The 17,596-nt window shown below is 47.5% G+C and overlaps 2 long non-coding RNA genes across 2 annotated transcripts; both read right to left on the bottom strand.

Moving 5' to 3' along the window:
- Window positions 1-316: 316 nt before the first annotated feature.
- LOC134523819 (uncharacterized) lies at window positions 317-7,315 on the bottom strand. The gene is made up of 3 exons (XR_010073417.1): window positions 5,894-7,315; window positions 4,525-4,661; window positions 317-1,535 (listed from the first exon to the last, which is right to left on the bottom strand). It is a non-coding gene; the product is annotated as an uncharacterized LOC134523819 (long non-coding RNA).
- Window positions 7,316-7,526: 211 nt separating this feature from the next.
- On the bottom strand, window positions 7,527-17,048 carry LOC134523831 (uncharacterized). The gene is made up of 4 exons (XR_010073420.1): window positions 16,971-17,048; window positions 16,282-16,380; window positions 11,273-11,405; window positions 7,527-9,376 (listed from the first exon to the last, which is right to left on the bottom strand). It is a non-coding gene; the product is annotated as an uncharacterized LOC134523831 (long non-coding RNA).
- Window positions 17,049-17,596: the final 548 nt, after the last annotated feature.

Below are 17,596 nucleotides of genomic sequence, written 5' to 3'. Positions count from 1 at the left end.
GGGCAAGGCCTGTCTGTGTCTGCAGGTACACTTGATCCCCAGACTCTCAGACCGTGTTACTCAGTTTCTATCAGTGAATAAGATGAACACACTCTGACAGGACAGACACACCTGTCTGGTCGATACCTGTTAGCTTTTTCCACCCATGGGTTGTGTGTACGTATGCACGCATAGAGCTAAACACATCCGTGCGCACATTCAGGACCTTTTCAGTGACTACATATAAATATATGCCAATGTACCTATTATATACAAATATAGAGACAGTGTGCTGCTCTCTACATAGATTTTTGCTAGGTCTTCCTTTTGCGGTGGGATCAATAACAGTTCTAGTGCAGAAGGCGAGCAAAGTGCCTTGTTAAACTAATAATTGCACAGGAACCAAATCCTTTCTAATAAAATCTTTTAAAACCTTTATAAAATTTCCACTCTCAGGCCAGTTTTCCTGGGAGACCTATAATTATTGAGAGTGAAAAGAAAGGAGCATAACTAGCCTCTCTTACCGGCCGCCCAACAGACACTAAAATGGGGCTGCACCGAGAAGGTGGCCCCTGTGGAGTCTCTTGATTGAGACGCAAACCTGTAGGCTTGCGCTGCCCATCTCCCTGCAGGGTTTATAATTAAAGCTGTATCGCTGTTTATATTCCAGCAGCACCTGTAAGACCCGCTGCACAAGGTGCTGTGCAAACAGAGAGACAGCAGGCTTGCTGCAAAGGATTTACAGCCGTAATAGATAAAGCGTGCTGAGGAAGCGGGGGGCGGGAGGAGAGTGGCTGTGGAGAGGGGTGAGGAGGAAGAAGGACAGCGAGTCTTTCAAGGTTGCGTGTTAACAGAAAACAGAAGTCAGGGGCCTGATTGCCAAGCAGCTGCCGCTCTCTGCCTCTCACATTTAGTCCCCAAGGAACACACGTGTGGCTTGACCCGGGCACATCCGTGTTATGTTTGTGCATGCGATCACGCTACGGGGCAGAAGTGACGCCTCGTAGCTGCAGCCGAGGGTTTTGCTATCCTATCAGGTCCCATTTGACTGCAGGAATCCTCTAAGGGATGCGTATTTAGAATGGACTCTGCTACTGCAAGCTCCCGTGCACCAAGTGCGGCTCCGAGGCAGGTCTCCCTGCGGCGGGCTGGGGCTGGGCAGCAGCTCTGCACCGCGATGGCATGCCAGGGAGGTCTTCCTCCTGGCCAGCAGCTCAAAGGCAAATCTGGGAGGTCTTACATCTCATGTCGGGGAAGGACAGCACCAGAGGATGCTGACTCGGTCCGGGAGCACCAGAGAGGAGGAACCCAGCGGGCTGAGGGTAACAGATGGGCATCTTGCACAGCGAATCCCCTCGCAGTGGGTGCCGTGAGCATCACTCCCAGCCAGAGCAGCCAGGAGAGCGTGCCAGTGCCTTGCTCGCTGGAGCATCCTGTCCACACTCCCTGGGAAAAGGCAGATCACCTTGTCAATGAGGCGCTATCTTCTCTGGAGAGCCCATTGTTTCTGTGAGGCTTTTCATTAGCTCCAGTGCCATCCAGCCTAGGCAGCATCACTAACACAGGGAAAAAAAGGTAGGAAACAGGAAAGTTAGTAAGTCGTGGGCTGTGTTTGGTTAAACAGTGTCTTCAGGCTTCAAAACTAATGCATATGGAAGGGGGTGTTATGTAGGGACACTCAGCTTCCTTCCTCTGAGTTAATTAACCTCCTTCACCTCCATGCTGTTATAGACACAAGCAGTTCTACTGCATATGTCAAGGGCATAATTAGCACAGACTGAGCAAACCACACACACGGAATGGAAGCCTGCCTGCAAGATGGACAAAAGTGGAAGCCAGGCATCGGCAGGGACGGTGAGCCGTGGCACAGCTGACCAAGTGTGGGCGGAGGAAATCTGAGCTGCTGGAGAGAAAGATAAGGGCTGTCCCTTCTCCATTCCCCCTGCCTGCTGTTTGCAGTTGCAGGGCATGGATGGGGGGTTGCGTCCACCAAAGCAGAGCAGATTCCCTCTCTGGAGAGATGACAAGGGCTAGGAGCAGCTTGGTGATGGGGAAAGTCTTCCTCAGCTCCTGTTCATTACACCCAGTGGACTCAGACCTCCAGCATTTCCAGCTTCTTGGTGCTTGGGGGACACAACCTTCCTCCCTCATTCAGTTACTGTGATGACAGAACCTCAGGTGACCCTTCTCCATCATACAGGAGAAGGTCTCCACCCTCCCTGCCATCTCTGCAGCTCTTCCCAGCCCTGAGCTTCCCAACATCTCCGCAGCCAGTACTCCAGACCCCGTCTCACCCCTGGAAACCCAGGCTGCATATTCCCATCTCTCAGGATGATGACATCTCTGCTGTCATGAAAATGAGCCCCCTTGGCAGGGAAGACTTGGCAGGTGTTTCACTGATTGATAGAGGGAAAGTGCATTGCCTGGGGGCAGGTCTGGCAGGATCCCTGTGAAGGCAGCCACCATTGTTCACACAGGTCATTTCATGGGACCATCGTCCCTCACTCCTCAGTCTCAATGGATCCTTCCATGCCTATTGATCAACTCCATCCATGCTGGTTCGTCCTCTTCCTTCCACTTCACCTATTAGGTTCTCCTGTTACATTTCACCTGTCATATAGATAGCAAGCAGCCTGGGGCAACCCTGCTCCATGACCGAAGATCCCCAGTGCTACTTCCATGCAGATCTCTGGGAATGGAGAGTGTGAGAAGGCTAATGATTCCCTGTAAGGCCTCACCTCTTCTGCAGCTCACAGCTTCCGACATTGCCTCCTCCCTTCTCCCCAGAATCACAAAACACACATGCAAAACATTCCCAATTTTTAAATGTTGCCGTTCTAGAGAAACATAGTGCATGTTCCAGCTGCAGGCACTAAATCATCCCTCTCCCCTGGACGTGTGCTGGGGAAGTAAGGCCAGTGATGAATGGGGCTGTCCATATTTACATTGGGAGCAGAACAGCTGTGTGAGTCTCACTGTGCAATGAGTACTCTGTGCAGACTCGGCATCCCCCTTGCTTCCTTCCCCACCGCTTGGTGACAGTGACTGATTGTCCACTTTGCAGAGTACTGCCCAGCAGCATGCATGACTCCCAGCACCTCCTGGAAGTGAGAAGGAGGGGGCACCTCACCCTCAAATCGTCAGAGTTGCTGTATTTCTTTGGCGAGTCTTCTTTCCTGGGATGACTTTGCAAACAAGCAGGCCACAGAAATAAAAGAGGAGCGCTGGTGGATTGGGAGTGAGAGGGGGGAGAAGAAAGCACAGCCTGGCTGTTTCTTGCAAGGAACTGCATCCAAGATGTTGGGCGCCTGTAGCACCTTTCATCCTTCAGACAAATGCTCAAGGTAAATATTGATGCCAATATGCTCTGTGTAATCAGACTGCAGTTCTCTGCATAGACTTCTTGGACGGTGGGGTTTAAGAGGAGCTTAAAAAAATGTTAAGAAGGCATAAGTAATGTATGGACAACCAATAGAGGCCTCATACCCTTTTTTCCCACTGTTTCATCCCGTGATCTACACTCTTGGCTGCTACCTTTGCCTGGTGGCCCAATCTCAGCCCTAGGTAGGAAGACACATTTTGTTCTCCCACCAGATCTCTATGCAATCCTGCCAGCAAACTTCGCTCCTTCCAAGCGGAGTCCCATACTTAGGGATCTGCCCCTTTTCCTCATAACCTGTATCCCTATAAACCAGCAGGAAAGTTTCCAGACATGACCACTATCTGTCAGGTGCTTCATTGCAATTAACACATCTCAGCAGAATGCTTCGCTTTCACCAAATCAGGATATTCTGAGAGAAAAATAAGAGAGTCTCAAATCAGTTAGAACATTTCTCATCGTCTCTCCATTATACTCCTTAGCTGACGGAGATAGGCTGGGTACAAGCAACAGTATTATGGAGAAGCGAATAAACTGGAGGGTTGTCTACATCCCACATACCTGGAGGAGAAACAAGAGGCTAAAGAAGGAAAGATGCTTGAATAAGACTCTGATACCTTCATCCAGCACCTTACACGGAAAAAGACTTAAATTATAGCAGTAGAATGAGCAGCCCCGCTGCACAGAGAAGAGGGATCCTGACAACGTGTCTGAAGAAAGGCACTTGGCACTGCGGTTTGGAGAGATGGAACTGTGTGAGGATCCTACCTGCTCTAACTAGACCCAGGTGAAGAGAAGAAGAATTACCATCTCCGTTTGCATAGACTGCTCCTATTGCAGACCAGAGGTAGGGTCACCTCCAGATCCCAAACTTGGCATAGGTTCCCTTGAGGTAGGGTTTAGCCCACAGCCACCATCCACACCTGGAGTCAGTCCGACCCAGCCCAGCGCAAGCTGGAGGTGGACTAAGATTTAGGGCTCTGCGGTCTGTAACACATCTCCTCCTCACCATCACAGGCTGGGTTAATCGCTGAAGGGGGTAAAGAAATAACTGCAAATGGAAAATGGCGTTTTCAATCAGCTGGAGTGTCTGGGGAGCGGGAACAAAGGTAGACTTCGGGAAAGGCAATGAAAAGAATGGCAGGGAGCTGGGAACGGCTCCTTACCTTATTCCTATGCTGCTCCACTCCACACTCAGATAAAGTGGTCCCTTCTCTTCAGCCTTCTCCTTTCTAGTCACACACTCAGTTGGTTAATTCTCTCCTCGTCGAGATCAGAGATTAGATAGAGCCTGGATTTATAGCTAGTGAAAATAAAAAGAGCTGCTCCTATCAAGGATTCAAATGATTAAATATCCTACCATAGAAATACTTTTAACTTCACTTACAGTACAATTTCACTTACACGCTGATGCAGTTGACAGCGCTAACAAAAGCTGCTTGAGTAATATGGGGCCTGAAGAGAGAGAGAAAGAAGCTGGAGGAGAGAATGAGAACAAGGGATAGGGACAGAAATGGAGAGAAAAAGAGGGAAATGGGATTAGATAGTGAGATGCAAAGAGAGGAAAGGAAAGGCAGGAAAAGGGAAGGGAAGGAAAGGAGGAGGTTGGCTCTCTCTGCCTGCAGCATTAAAAGTACAAGAGCTAAACCAATTAAACAATGAAAGGAAAGCAAAGGATTAAATGAAGGGCTATGTAAAACAGCTCCTCTAATCCAGCTCATTTACTGCTCTTTATTCTCCATTTCCCTCTCATGTTGATCCTCAGATTCAACAACGCCAGACCCGTAGTGCCTCGCGCCTCGCACATGCAGGCTCCTGCTGGCACCGTGGCGTCCCCCATTCTCTCCTCTTCCACCCCTGCCCCTGCCCGGAGCCGGCCAGGCGGGGGGGCGGCAGAGGTGAGTGCCCGCAGCGTTGGCCTGGGGGTGCTCCTGGGGAGAAGGAGCCTGTTCCAAGCTTTGGTCGCGCCCGTGGTTAGACTGCTCCTGCTCTCCAGCCAAACTCGCTTAAGGACAACCTCAGCAATGCACCCAGAGCTTTTCTGTGGAACGGGACTGCCCTTCCCTGCCATCATCACCAGCAGATCAGAGGAGGGTCTGTTCCTCCCCAGGTGCTGCTGGGGAGCCCCATTTTGAAGAAAGCCTGTGGGCTGCTGAGGTGATCCAAAGGACAAAGGGGAATCTTCAGGGCAGTTTCTGCTCCTGCCTCCTCCGTGGCTCCTCTTTTCCCCCATTCCCTTCCTTTGCACAGGTTTACAGACACAGAAGCCATGAATTCTGGAGTGGACGCAGCCCCGGTGTGCGCAGGAGGCTGCACCCAGCGCATGCCGCACCAGGGGCTGCAGGCAGCAGCGCAGGAAGGAGCATTTCATCTCCCTGTGCCCCACCGCCTCCATGCCCTGCCGACGCTGGGATCCCCCCCAGCTCCCCAAACCCGCCGGGTGGGTCGGGGAGTCCTGCAGAAACAGTGGCAGTTATGGGGACTGGTGGCTAAAATGCAACAAACAGAAGATTGACGGGGACTAACATCACTTACCCGCCATGCCCTTTTCCCGTCTTTCTCCATTCGCCTGATGTCCAAGAATGATTGTTTCTTTTCTGGTTACTTCTTATAGCTTGGATCTCAGCCTCAGGGAGAGCAGAGGGATGGCACAACAAGTCATTTGGGGAAGGGCTTGAGCATTGGGGGAAAGCGCGGCTCGCTGGAGCAGGTTATCTGCGCCTGGTCACTGTCTTCAGGGATGCTCTGCTATTTGGAAAGGACTTTTTTTCCCCCCCTTCAGCACTCCAGAGCTACAGATCATTTGAATTCACCCTCTCCTTCCCTTTCAGGAGACAGAAAGGCCCCAGCCGTACTTGAAATGAGACAGATGCTTATGGAATTGTGGTTTTAAAAGCATTTTTCAGTTGAGTTCTTTCCTTTTCTACACAGAGCAGTCCAATGTGAGCTGACTAATAAATGCATTATCTTTTTTTTTCCTTTCCTAGGAGGGTTTGATATGGCAGCTCCATAGATCAGCCTGGTCTCCAGGGATATTTCTGCCCTAAACAAAATGGAAATTGTCTGCCCCCTCACAAGCCCTCAGTGACTCATACAATAAAGAGAACCCATAAATATTTGGGTAATTACAGTCCGTTCACCTAAATTCCATAAGAGGCAGAGCACTTTCTCACTTCGTGTCCTTAAACAGCTGTCGCGTGTTGCTGTTTGCTGCCTGGGTGTCGCCGTAAGCACCCGATTCCCCCTCTAATGGTCAGCTTCCAGGTAGAGTGCGTTCAACTCTTCCTAAGAAGTTAGCAAGGGTTGGGAACATTTCATAGCAAAAGGATGAAAAGTTGTGCGATGAATAGTAAGTTAGGTACTGTATTGCTTTATACGCAGTACATCCAGACCCAGTGCCTTTTGCCGAACGCCCCGCCATGGGTCACCAAGACCCCTCTGCAGCCACCTCCTTGACATGGGGATCAGAGGAGCCCCGCGCCTGGAGCAAGCGTTTGCTGAAATCGGCTGTAACCAGGCTCTCCGGTGCAGTGACAGTCCCAGAGATTAATGCATTTTATAATGTTATTATTACTGTGTTGCTGTTAATATTTTACTGCTTGTTGTCACCACTCTATGAGGCAGATCCGGCTATACATATATCTGATCGGGGTGGTCTACAGCCCTTCGTACGTTCCCTGGAGTGGTTACACCAGGCTCACGTTACAGCTATTTGATGCTGCATAAAATTACCGGGAAGACGAAAGTGGAGAATATACATTTTGAAAAGAGCAATTCAGTGAAGGTTTGGGCTATGTTATTTCCTTGCCTCCCTCCCTGCCTCATCAGCTCAGGGTGAATTACAGGGTGCGGAAGAACACTTTTAAAAAACCCTCCTCGAAATTAGCATGTCTGGAGCGGCACTGTCTGCACGCCCCAGCAGTCTGCCTTCTCTCAGTGGCTCGTCTCTGCTCTGTGACGACCTCTTGCAGCGCAGCTGATGGCCACAGTGACAGGAGGGCCACAGCCTTCCTTTTTGCCTAACCCAAGGCAGTCAAATAGACGTGGAGCGGATTTGCATAAAGTGTCTTTCTTCCTTGACTTTCCGACGCTCCTCCAAAGAGCATCTCCACTGTGAGAAAACTGGGCATCATCCCTTGGCTTGCTCGGACCACAGGCAAGCAGAGAAGTGGCCGTGCTCCTGCCAGAGGGAGGGATGGACAGGTCTACAGCAGTAAGCTTGGTCTGGATTGCAGAGGGGACCTCTCCAAGGAGCTGGTGACTGGCAAGCCCAGCGTGGGAATGAAAAGCTGTTAAACTGGAGGAACCCATCAAGGGCAGCCTCCTGCCTCCAGATATAACCAGGCCCGGCTACCTCCAGAGAAGTTTTCAGCAACCCTCGAGGCTGCTATCAGACCTTGTCAGTCTCAAAACTTTTTATTACAACCTGCTGCTTTATCAAATGTTTCGGTTTATCTTTTTTTTTTTTTTCTCCCCCCCTCCCTTTTCCTGCTGCTACTTAAAATTTGTTTCTTTCCTTGGTATGGGTGACGGTGCTTCTAATCAGCACTTTCCTTGTCTAATTGCCTCATTGCGAGCTTCTCCCTGAACCTGTCAGACACAAACTCACACTCCTTGCCTTGCTTGTCACAAGAAAAATTGTTCTTTTAAATGTGTCTGGGAGAGGCACAAGGACACTGAATACTCCAGGGAGAGAGAAGGATGGAGGAGTGACTGACTGCAGCTACACATTACATGGCATTTCTAAAAGCCCGCCAACTTACCTGGAGATACACAACACAGGAAAAAAAAAGAAAATTCTCTGTCTCAAAGACATCACAGTCCAAAACATGTTGACACAGAAAAGTCCCTGCGGAAGTTATACCCGCTGTGATTATAACAGAGGATGAGTGGATTACTCGGTGAAACAAACAGTCCATGGCAAGAGAGACTGTTTTGCATGTTAGAGGAAGATTTGGGGACTTTAAATACTAACACTCCATTAACGATTAATGTATCTGTTGCATAGGAACCTGCTTGCTGACCTATTCACTCCCTGGCTCGATCGCATCAGAAGTGCTAGCAGACAAAACACAGGTGTATGTTTTTGCTGGACCAGTGTTGTATTCCTCTAAGAAATTTCTGTCCTTCTCTAACTGAGCAGAGCTGTGAGTTTTACCTCCCACCTTGGAGTCCTCTGTTATCCACCTAAATTAGATTATTTGTGAAGCACGTTGATGTTCACCCCTGGCGATAGCAGAGGAGTCTTTCAGGCCAAGGTATTTGTGGTTGTCATCTTATCTGCTGATAAGAAGATAACAGTGTTCTTCCTCTCCACTGACACATTAGCCTCAGCTGGTAGATTTGCCTATCAAAGGCTGGCAGGAAGATAGAGGGGGTTAGATGTTTGTGTAGCTCAGCTTAGCAGTTTCCTTGGTTAGATAAATGATGACCTTGGTCTTACCTCCACCTGCTTTGTCTCCGACTAAGCAGGTGACAAGGCTGATGTCACATCGTCAGGTCTTGCCTGAAGTCATTTGAAGGGCTCCGGCCTCATGGCAGTTTGGTGACATATTGGTCTTGTTCTTCTCATTTCATCCCACAAGATTCTCTCTGTGGCACGGGACAAGCCACTCCAGAGCAGGGCCCCTCTTACCTCCTCAACTATTAGTCAGGGGGCAAAGTTTCATTCACAGTAAATAATTTCTTTGTGCTCCTGTGCCTTGCCGACAAGCGAAGAGCTCACAACTCTTTTGCCTTTGTGTTTTGGAGGGGGTTTTTGGGATGGGGCTCAGAGAGGACCCCGTGGCATCGGTTTTTGCAGAGCCTGCTCGTGAGACCACTGGCAGGAGAGTGTCCAGGCGCTGGCAGTGGCTTAGGTCCGGCATTGCTCTGTCCTTGCTGTCTCACGGGGCAGCTTTGAAGAAGTTTCCCCAAGTCCTCCTCTACCTGCCCAGGGTTTCGTTACTTATCACGGGCTGCAGAGCCGGGAGTGCTGGCTTCTGGCAGGTGAGCTGGTTACAGAGCAGCTGTGACCTCCTGGCGAGGAGAAAGCAGAGAGATATTAGCAGGGCACAATTAGAGGGCGGAGAGGAGACAGGGGGAGATTGACTGGGCCACTGCTAAGTATTTTACCTGTCAAAAAATTACTTTAACCTGCACATTCAGGCTGTAAAAATATTTCTTCAATCAAGGAAAGATCTGCTATTCACAAGGACAAAGCTAAGGCAGCATCTTCTCCTTGTCTCGGAAAATTAATTTAAAATAAAAAATGTGGAGAATTCAATAGCAGGAGAGAAAGAGAGAGAAAACTGTGCTGCCTTTAGTTCCTGCCCCTCATACCTCTGCATTGCAATGGGGACATGGTATAGCTCTTTTTTCTAGGAGCAAAATCTATGCATCTGTGCCCTAAAGCCCAATTGAAAGCTCCCAGAGTCGATGGCAGTCTCAAAAGAGATGTTAGCTTTAAACCACCTTCTGTGCTGATTCACTGCTCCCTTCCCAGGAAGGTGCCCAACGGTCTCCATCTCGCTGTGCACAACAACATCCATCCTCGCCCCCACGCGCCCCGCGAGAGCCCAACACCGCCGCGGGGGCTGCGCTCAACCCTCGTCACTCCGGGTCACCTCCAGGGCTGACTGAGGTCTTTGCCTGGCTCCTGCGCGGCTCCTCCAGATTTATGCTAAGTAAAACAGAACTGATTTTGGCCCTTTTTCTTATTAGGCCAATAATTCTTTTCCTACGTTTTTCAAATCCCTCGCTGGCTGAATGTAGGATACAAACGACTCAACCTATGCATTTCGTGTCATTTGTGAATCATTAGGCCTCACTTAAGAGGGTTTGCATCACTCCACGCTCATCTTTATAATCCTAGCCAAATTCTGGGCTTTGGCCAAATAGCGTTCAGGCTTCACTTCTTTTCCTTTACCTTCAGTTCTTTATGCGTTATTGAGTTACTCAGACACTTTCCGTTGGGATGAATTGGAAATACACAACAGAAAATGCAGTTTCTCAAAGGAAAAATTTACGTTTGCTGAAGTTTTTGTGTTTATTTTAAAAATCAACATGCAATATATACTTTTGGTCAGAATAAGACCGATTAAAAATAGAAATATGGCTCAAATATTTCAATTTTCTAAATGCTTTGCTTGAAAAGAACACAACAAAACACTAAGCATATTTTACTCACGACACACTAAGCACTGCCTCATAAAAATTGTAAGCTGGACACCTATTCTTCTTTAACAGTTAGGGTTTCTGGAGAAGAATTCCACTTGTACTTTTGATTCACGGCGTATATGATATTTTTGGATATGCTTTTTGGAATTCCGTTATCCCTAGTTTTGCAGCAAGCTGGCGCTATTACAACTCCAGCGAGGAATGCATCACTAAAGACAAATAGGTGTTTAATACTGCACTGATCTGAAAAATTTCAGGGAAATTTAGTAAACTGAACCAAAGAAAGTATTCTTTTGCTTTGGAGCTTTTTTTTGGGAAGGCGTTGCTCATCCGTAACATATGTCTAATTAAAGTTTTTGTTACAAGCTAGGATAAAAACCTGGGGTAGAAATTCCAAATTTAACTCTGTGCTACATTTTTTTGATGGTGGAAAATGAAGAGCCAGCAAAAAGAGGAGTTGGAGTGAGACTCTCTTCCCACGCATTGGTCGCGGTGGGCTCCTAGTAGTGAAGTTCAGAGCGATTTGGGGCAGGTACAAAGAAGGGATCATCACCATTTAGTTTGAGAACAAAAGAAGCATGAAGACATTTCTGACTAGCAAAAAACAACACAAAATTTTAACTGTGCCCAGGTTCCATCTGTGTCTTTGCGGAGCTTTTGGCATCTCCCTCAGAAGCCCGTGGCGGTGGGATAAAAAGTCTGACTCTGGTGATTCCTATGATCTACAGGACCGCTATATTTTTGAGATGTGCCTACCAAGACGATTCTCATCTTCTTCATAGCACTCGGTGACTCCAGGGAAACCTCAGACACCCCCATCTTCATAGATCTTGTCACCTGGTCCCTTAAGTATCACCCATGGCACATATCCATCTTCCCACTCTGGGAACTACGATAAAGACAAAAGGCTTCACTATCAGCAGTGCTTTTGTGGGCATTTTTATCACCGGTAGGATACATATTGATTTTGAACCAGTCTTGTTTGTCTGAACTCCGGAGCTGGCAGGCTGCGGACATCATTTCAATCTGTTCAGCACTCCCAGGCGTAGGGTGCCCTCTTTTTATTTTTAAGGCATGTAATAAAGCACAAAATTAATTCCATGTCTGATTTATGCCCAAAGCCACCATTCTGTGTTCTTCCAGCTGAGATTTGATTGGATTTCATTAGATTCTTTCCCATAGAGGCAGATAATTTTCTTCAGGTTTAAGTTTGAGCGTTTCTGGGTTTGTTTGGGGTTTGGGGTTATTTTGTTATTGTTGTTAAATAGCTGAAAAATGCATTCTTATATTTGTCTGTATGGAGCTATTGAAACAAAAGTAAAGAATATGCCTTTTTAAAGTCAAAAAACACAAGTTTGGCATAGATGAAGCCATTCTATAATTCTGTTCCTGTGCTCGTGCTATTTATTGACTGTCCTGTGCCATTAAAAGGTATTGACATGAGATGCTTTTGGCCTCTTTGTAACAGAACTAGCAAATTATTTACCTACCTAGATTCTTGTAGCCCTGCATTTACCAACAATTCCAGCTTAGCAGCTATCATTTAAAAAAAAAAAAAGCAAAACAAAAAACTAGACAGGCCTGGATGGGTTGGCAAATACTTATCCTACCTGATGCTTCCAGCGGGAAATAAAATATTCCCCCCTGCCCTGTGGATCCTACCTTTAACAGATAGGCTTAACGATATGACTGGGAGTTAGCAAACCCGGGTTCTGCGAGGCCAGATAACAGGCGCTGCAATAACACACGTCACGTTGTCAAAGCAATAGCCTGCACCCAGCGTTCATTGAACGGGCACGGTCTGACTCCTGCTGCCTCTACGCTGGAGTGAGTCTTCGGGGCTCTTGACCGTGTTACCCCAGCTTAAAAGGAGTCCGAGTGTGGCCCTGACAAGATGCAACACAAGAAAAGGGAAGGCAAAGAAAAAAAAAAAAAAAAAAAAAAAAGAAGAAAAAAAGAAGCAGCAGCAGTGAGATCAGAAGAAGACAAGCTGGGGAAATGATATAAGGTGATGGGGAAGAAGCAACACAAGGTGATAACAGAGCTGAATTTAACTCAGACTTAAATGCGTCCCTACATAACAAGACCAAACTGTCCTTGATGTTCATATGGGCTTCACCAGCTAGAGAGAAGTGCCTGAAACATTTTTTAACACGCTGCAGTTTTTTAAGGAGCCAAAAGCAGCGCGCGCCCCAGTTGGGTATGCCCTAGCCAGCAAGTTGCCATTGCCATCGCCCGGCCCATGCGGTGCACGCTTCCATCCCGCCTGACGCGAGAAGGAATTTCATAGAAATCGACAATTTCTTTAAGGTCTGAGATCACAGCTTGCAACTAATTATAGAAATAAATAACTAGTGACTGGAGCCATCTGTTCTTTATTTGGCAATGCCTTTCTTCTTCATGAAATTAGCACACCTGCAACCTACGCGTCTTCCCGAGGATGGGTCACTCTGCCCTCTAAACCGCAGATGGATTGCTGGAGCGCAGGCGAGCCTCTGGAGATGTTGCTGCTTCTCCTCCTTCTCCTCACCCCCAGGGGAAAATAATTAATATGCTCAATTGAGTTTCATTAGTTATTCAGGTTGAGGCGAGGCAGTGACTAGGAGGTAGAGTAGTAAATAGTTATTTATCACCACAGTTTGAACCTCATTATCAGCGCACGGGGTGGAGGGTTTGGCTCCGACAGCCAGGCTGTATCCTGATCCATGGAGCAGGAACCTCCCCGGGGGTTTCACGAGCTGCAGGACGTCCGTGCAGCAAGTCCCAGCGTCTGTGATGGGGAACCCAAGGGAGATGTGGCACGCGGTGGCAGAAAGTTACCCCAATATTGACCCCTTCTGCCCCAGGATGGCCCCGCAGGTCCACAAGGGTGTGGGGTGGACGTAACCCAAATCTAGACAATTAAACAAGAGTTTCCCCGTATCTTCAGCAGGGCTAAAATCAGGGTGTAACGTGAGAAATTCATTTTCTCTCTCTTTTTCTTCCCCGCTCTCCCATTTCCCTTGTTTTAATCTTTCACATTGAGGTGTTCTGTACAACAATGATCATGGGAATGAATTTTAAAAGGATTATTAATTTTTAGTCTTTCTTTTTTTTTCTTTTTTTGAGTTTGACTTTTAGCTTAAGTCAAAAATATTTCAGGTCTTTAGAGCCATAATTAGACATATTGTCCTTAACCAAATGCCAGATAATTTGTACGCACTTGAGGTAAATCTTTTGCTGGAAAGGTAGGCAAATATTGAAATATGTAATGAAAACGAAAGGAGGCGTGAATAAAAAAAAAAAAAAACCCACACAACTATTTTAAATCTTTTAAATTACTTTCTCTTCTCCCTCTCATTAGTAAATATTTTAGTTATTCTTGCATTGAACAAATCCTCCTTTCAGGGTCTCTATGTGTCTTTCTCTCTCATTAACATTCTTTTTTTATTATTTTAACAAGTCATAAAGACCTAGTTACTTTTACAATTCACATCCTGTACAAGACCCAGATGCAGGGACCAGAGACAGAGAGAAATAGCAGCGTGTTAATTCATTCTGGGCAGGGATTTTATTTTTTTTTTCTTCCTACCTTCAGATGAGAGGGAGTTTTCTTTTGGCTAAAAACATTCAAAGTAAGTGCAGCACTTTGGGAAATAGCACATAAAGGGACTTTAGCGGCAGGGAGAAATGAAAAAGGATGGAAAAGTCGAGCGGTGACAGAGGTAATCAGAGAATTTACAAATTATTTTTTCTGACAATGTAGACAGCTCTAGGAGGCTTCTTTCTCTTTCAAGTTAAAGTCACTTGTCATTCTGTTCGAAAAAGACAAGGGACGTGTCAGGAGTTATTTGAAATGTAAAGTATTGTTTTTAGCTTCTTTTTTTCTCATTATTGTAGTAGCAAAGTACTCTCTGTGCTGATGGAGAGGCTGAAATCGCAGCAGGTTAAGGAAGGCCGCAGCACCAAGGGGGCTCAGAAATTCCCCGGGCTGGAATAGCCCATGGAGAAAAATGGAATTTGGGGACCCACGGTGTTGATGACATGGAGCAAAGGAGTAGGTTTGTAACCGGAATGAGGGGAAATGGGGGTAATCAATAGCTCTGTAACGCTGATCAACTCGAGAAGTACTGCGGGTGTACAGGGCAGTGTGGGGGCAAGGGACACAGCTCAGCATCGGGGATCCTCTGAGGACACGGGGGCTGCACAGATAAGGAACCATCAGAAGATGCTCAAATGAAGGATAGCAGTGCATCAGGTATTTGCCTATCGCAAGGCCCTGGATGCTCCTCTTTTGTCTGTGTTCTCTCTTTCTCCTCCCCCTGGCCTCCAAGGCCGGGGTTTTTAGTGTTCTTCCTGTTATTCCTCTTCCCAGAGAACCCCTCGGTGGTTTCTCCTCTCTTCACCAATGTCGCTTGGAAGCATCACGTGAATGCAAACTGCAGCGCAGACACAAACCAGCATTGCTCTGCAAAGCTACTTTTTCTTCCCACATGCCCTGACCATTGCAGAGTAATCCTACTATCTGAATAAAAATCCCCAAATTCCTTCTCTGGGCACCTCAGGGACTCTACCTGCCTTCTCTTCCCCAGCCCAGTCCCTGCTGTTTCCAGCACAAAGGAAGTTTCAAACCAACTTTATATCTACCCAGTGCCAGGCTGCTGCGAGCCCCGGCTGCTGCAGAGACTCTGAAGCCCAATGGCACAAGAAACTCCAGGCCCTGGAGAAGCTGGTTTCCAGCTGCCCCTGGGGAATGCACTCCCTCCTGTTCCCTGGATGGCAGCAAGGGTTACCCAGGCAGGTGTTCGCAGCCATCCCAGCTTTCCTTCTTTAGCCTCTCCCTCTAATGGCTGCAGTTAGCAAAATAACACCGGTAGCAGATAAGCATCTGGTAACCCATGGCAACCAAGTTCCTTTAGAAAAATGGTCTTCCGGTAATTTCATAAATGAACGGGCTTCTTTTTTTTTCTTTTTTCTTTTTTTTTTTCTTTTTTTTTGGTTTGAAATGGGAAAAAACGAGGACAAGAGAATAGAGAAAGGCACCACGGGTGTTTATGTACACACGTGTCCGTGCAAGTCTGGAGAGGTGCCGTAGGCATCCCTGCATGCTGCGGAGATGGATGCTCGGCTGCATCCGCAGGTTGGACAATGTGAGCTTGCACGCCTGCGGTGCCTTTCTCTTTCCACCCCATCGCTCCAGCCAGGGTCTAGGGGTTTGGATACCCGACCAGCAACTTCTTCCCAATCTCACCACAGAAACGGCAGCCAGCTGCTAAAAACCCAGTTACAAGATCAGGCCGACAGATGAGATTAGACAGGACAGCAGACAGGGAGACGGATATTTGTGCAGGTTGCTGTTACAAGATGAGGCTGATTATATTCCATTCTGGATTTGATTAGATCGCATAAGCAGACAGACCAGCAGAAATGAGCTGCCTGGTAGAGCAGGACATTTAACTAAAGGTCAGACAAAATTGCCCTGGGAACTGGTAGGTGCAGCAAGGTGTGGAGGTGGAGGTGGAGCTGTTAGGGCTGGTTTCTGTTAGAGAGACGGGGAGAGAGTTTAATTGCTAGCATTTTTGAAAGCTTTTTATTTGCCTCGCCTCCAAAGTGCCCTATGTACGCACACCTGTGCTGTGGTATGGCCACCCCAGTGCTCACCTTACAGCGCAGCGGTACCATGCCAGCACCCCCAGTCCTAAACGTACAGCCACAAACACCCCAAACCCTCGCTGCCACGGCCACGAGCATCCCCTGCCGACCAGCCCTCGATGTGTCCGGCTGACCTGAGCCACGGAGGAAGGAAAGCGCAGTCTTCCACTCCTGCCCTCCGCTGCTGGGATGCCAAATCCAGCCAACAGCCTCGTAAGAGGGAAACACTCTCCCTGTTCACAAATGAAAGCAATCAACGAAGCCAGAACTGCAGGGGAACTGACACTCACAGGCTGTGTTGACAGCATCCGTATTATTTCTTCATATATACTTTTTCCCCCTCTAAATTAACTTTTCCCTTAAATACATTTTTCCAGCAAGCCAAATAATTGGATTTTTCTTTGTTAAAAGAAGGGAACATAAATTACTCCTGTTGGGTGCAGATTAGGTTACCGGATTTCTTTTCTTCTGTCACCGTCAATGCCCCAGTGTCAGAGAGCTTTAATATTTAATGCATTCCTAATTAGTCTCCATTGGCCCAGGGCACTTAACAAAACCTGACACCAACCATCGAGTCAAGTTCATTTAGAGAGCACAATTACCCAACCATCATTTCCATACTGCAGCTGGATTACCCCTGAAATTCCCTTCCCAACCCCCATCCTTGCTCCCACCTTCCCACAGTCGCAAGTTAATTACAAAAAAAAAAAGAGGATTTGATTCCGGTGACAGAAGATACAAATTATCTCATTTGGTCAGGGCAATGACATTTCCAAGACTCCTTTAATCGCTAGGAAGCTCTGCTGCATTGAACAGCATTTACTGAAGGATATTGCTGCCTGTGTCACTCCGCTGCCCCGATGCCTTGTTGCTTTGCACGCTCCAAAGATCTGAAGTTCACGCACAGGCTGATCATCTGGGAAAGGAAGAAAGAAAAGCATTGGGAAAGAAAAATAAAATATAATTTTAAATAACAATTATTTGCCCAGGGAGACTTCGCCTTCAATCAGCAGGCGTGATAGGGTACATGCAGGGATCAGTTGGTGGCGATGGCTGGCAGAGACAGCGATAACGATGAGCTTTACAAAGAAACCGGAGGGTGAAGGGCTCAGCTTCACTGCGCTGGAAGCTGAGCCAAATCACGGGATATCCACGCCCTCCAGCTTCTGGGACCTGACCCTGGTGTCACCCAGGTGCAGTCCTTGATAAATCCAAGAGAAACAAGCTCTGAAGCGCTGTCTGGAAGCACCGACCTTTCGCTGTTGACTCTAGGGACACCGGCAATGCAAAGTTCAGCTTCATGAATTGCCACCTAGAGAAAGACTTTGGCTCTCAGCCCCAAAGAGCCCTGGGTATAACTGAGCTAAGCAAAAAAAAAAACAAACAAAAAACAAAAATCAAAAAACAAAAAAAACACAAAGAAATGTACCGGGACTTCACTATTCTGGA

The sequence above is a fragment of the Chroicocephalus ridibundus genome, chromosome 15, assembly GCF_963924245.1.
Source record: "Chroicocephalus ridibundus chromosome 15, bChrRid1.1, whole genome shotgun sequence".
Classification (NCBI taxonomy): domain Eukaryota; kingdom Metazoa; phylum Chordata; class Aves; order Charadriiformes; family Laridae; genus Chroicocephalus; species Chroicocephalus ridibundus.
Note: the sequence above shows the minus strand (reverse complement) of the source record. Positions and strands in the feature narration are given on the sequence as shown.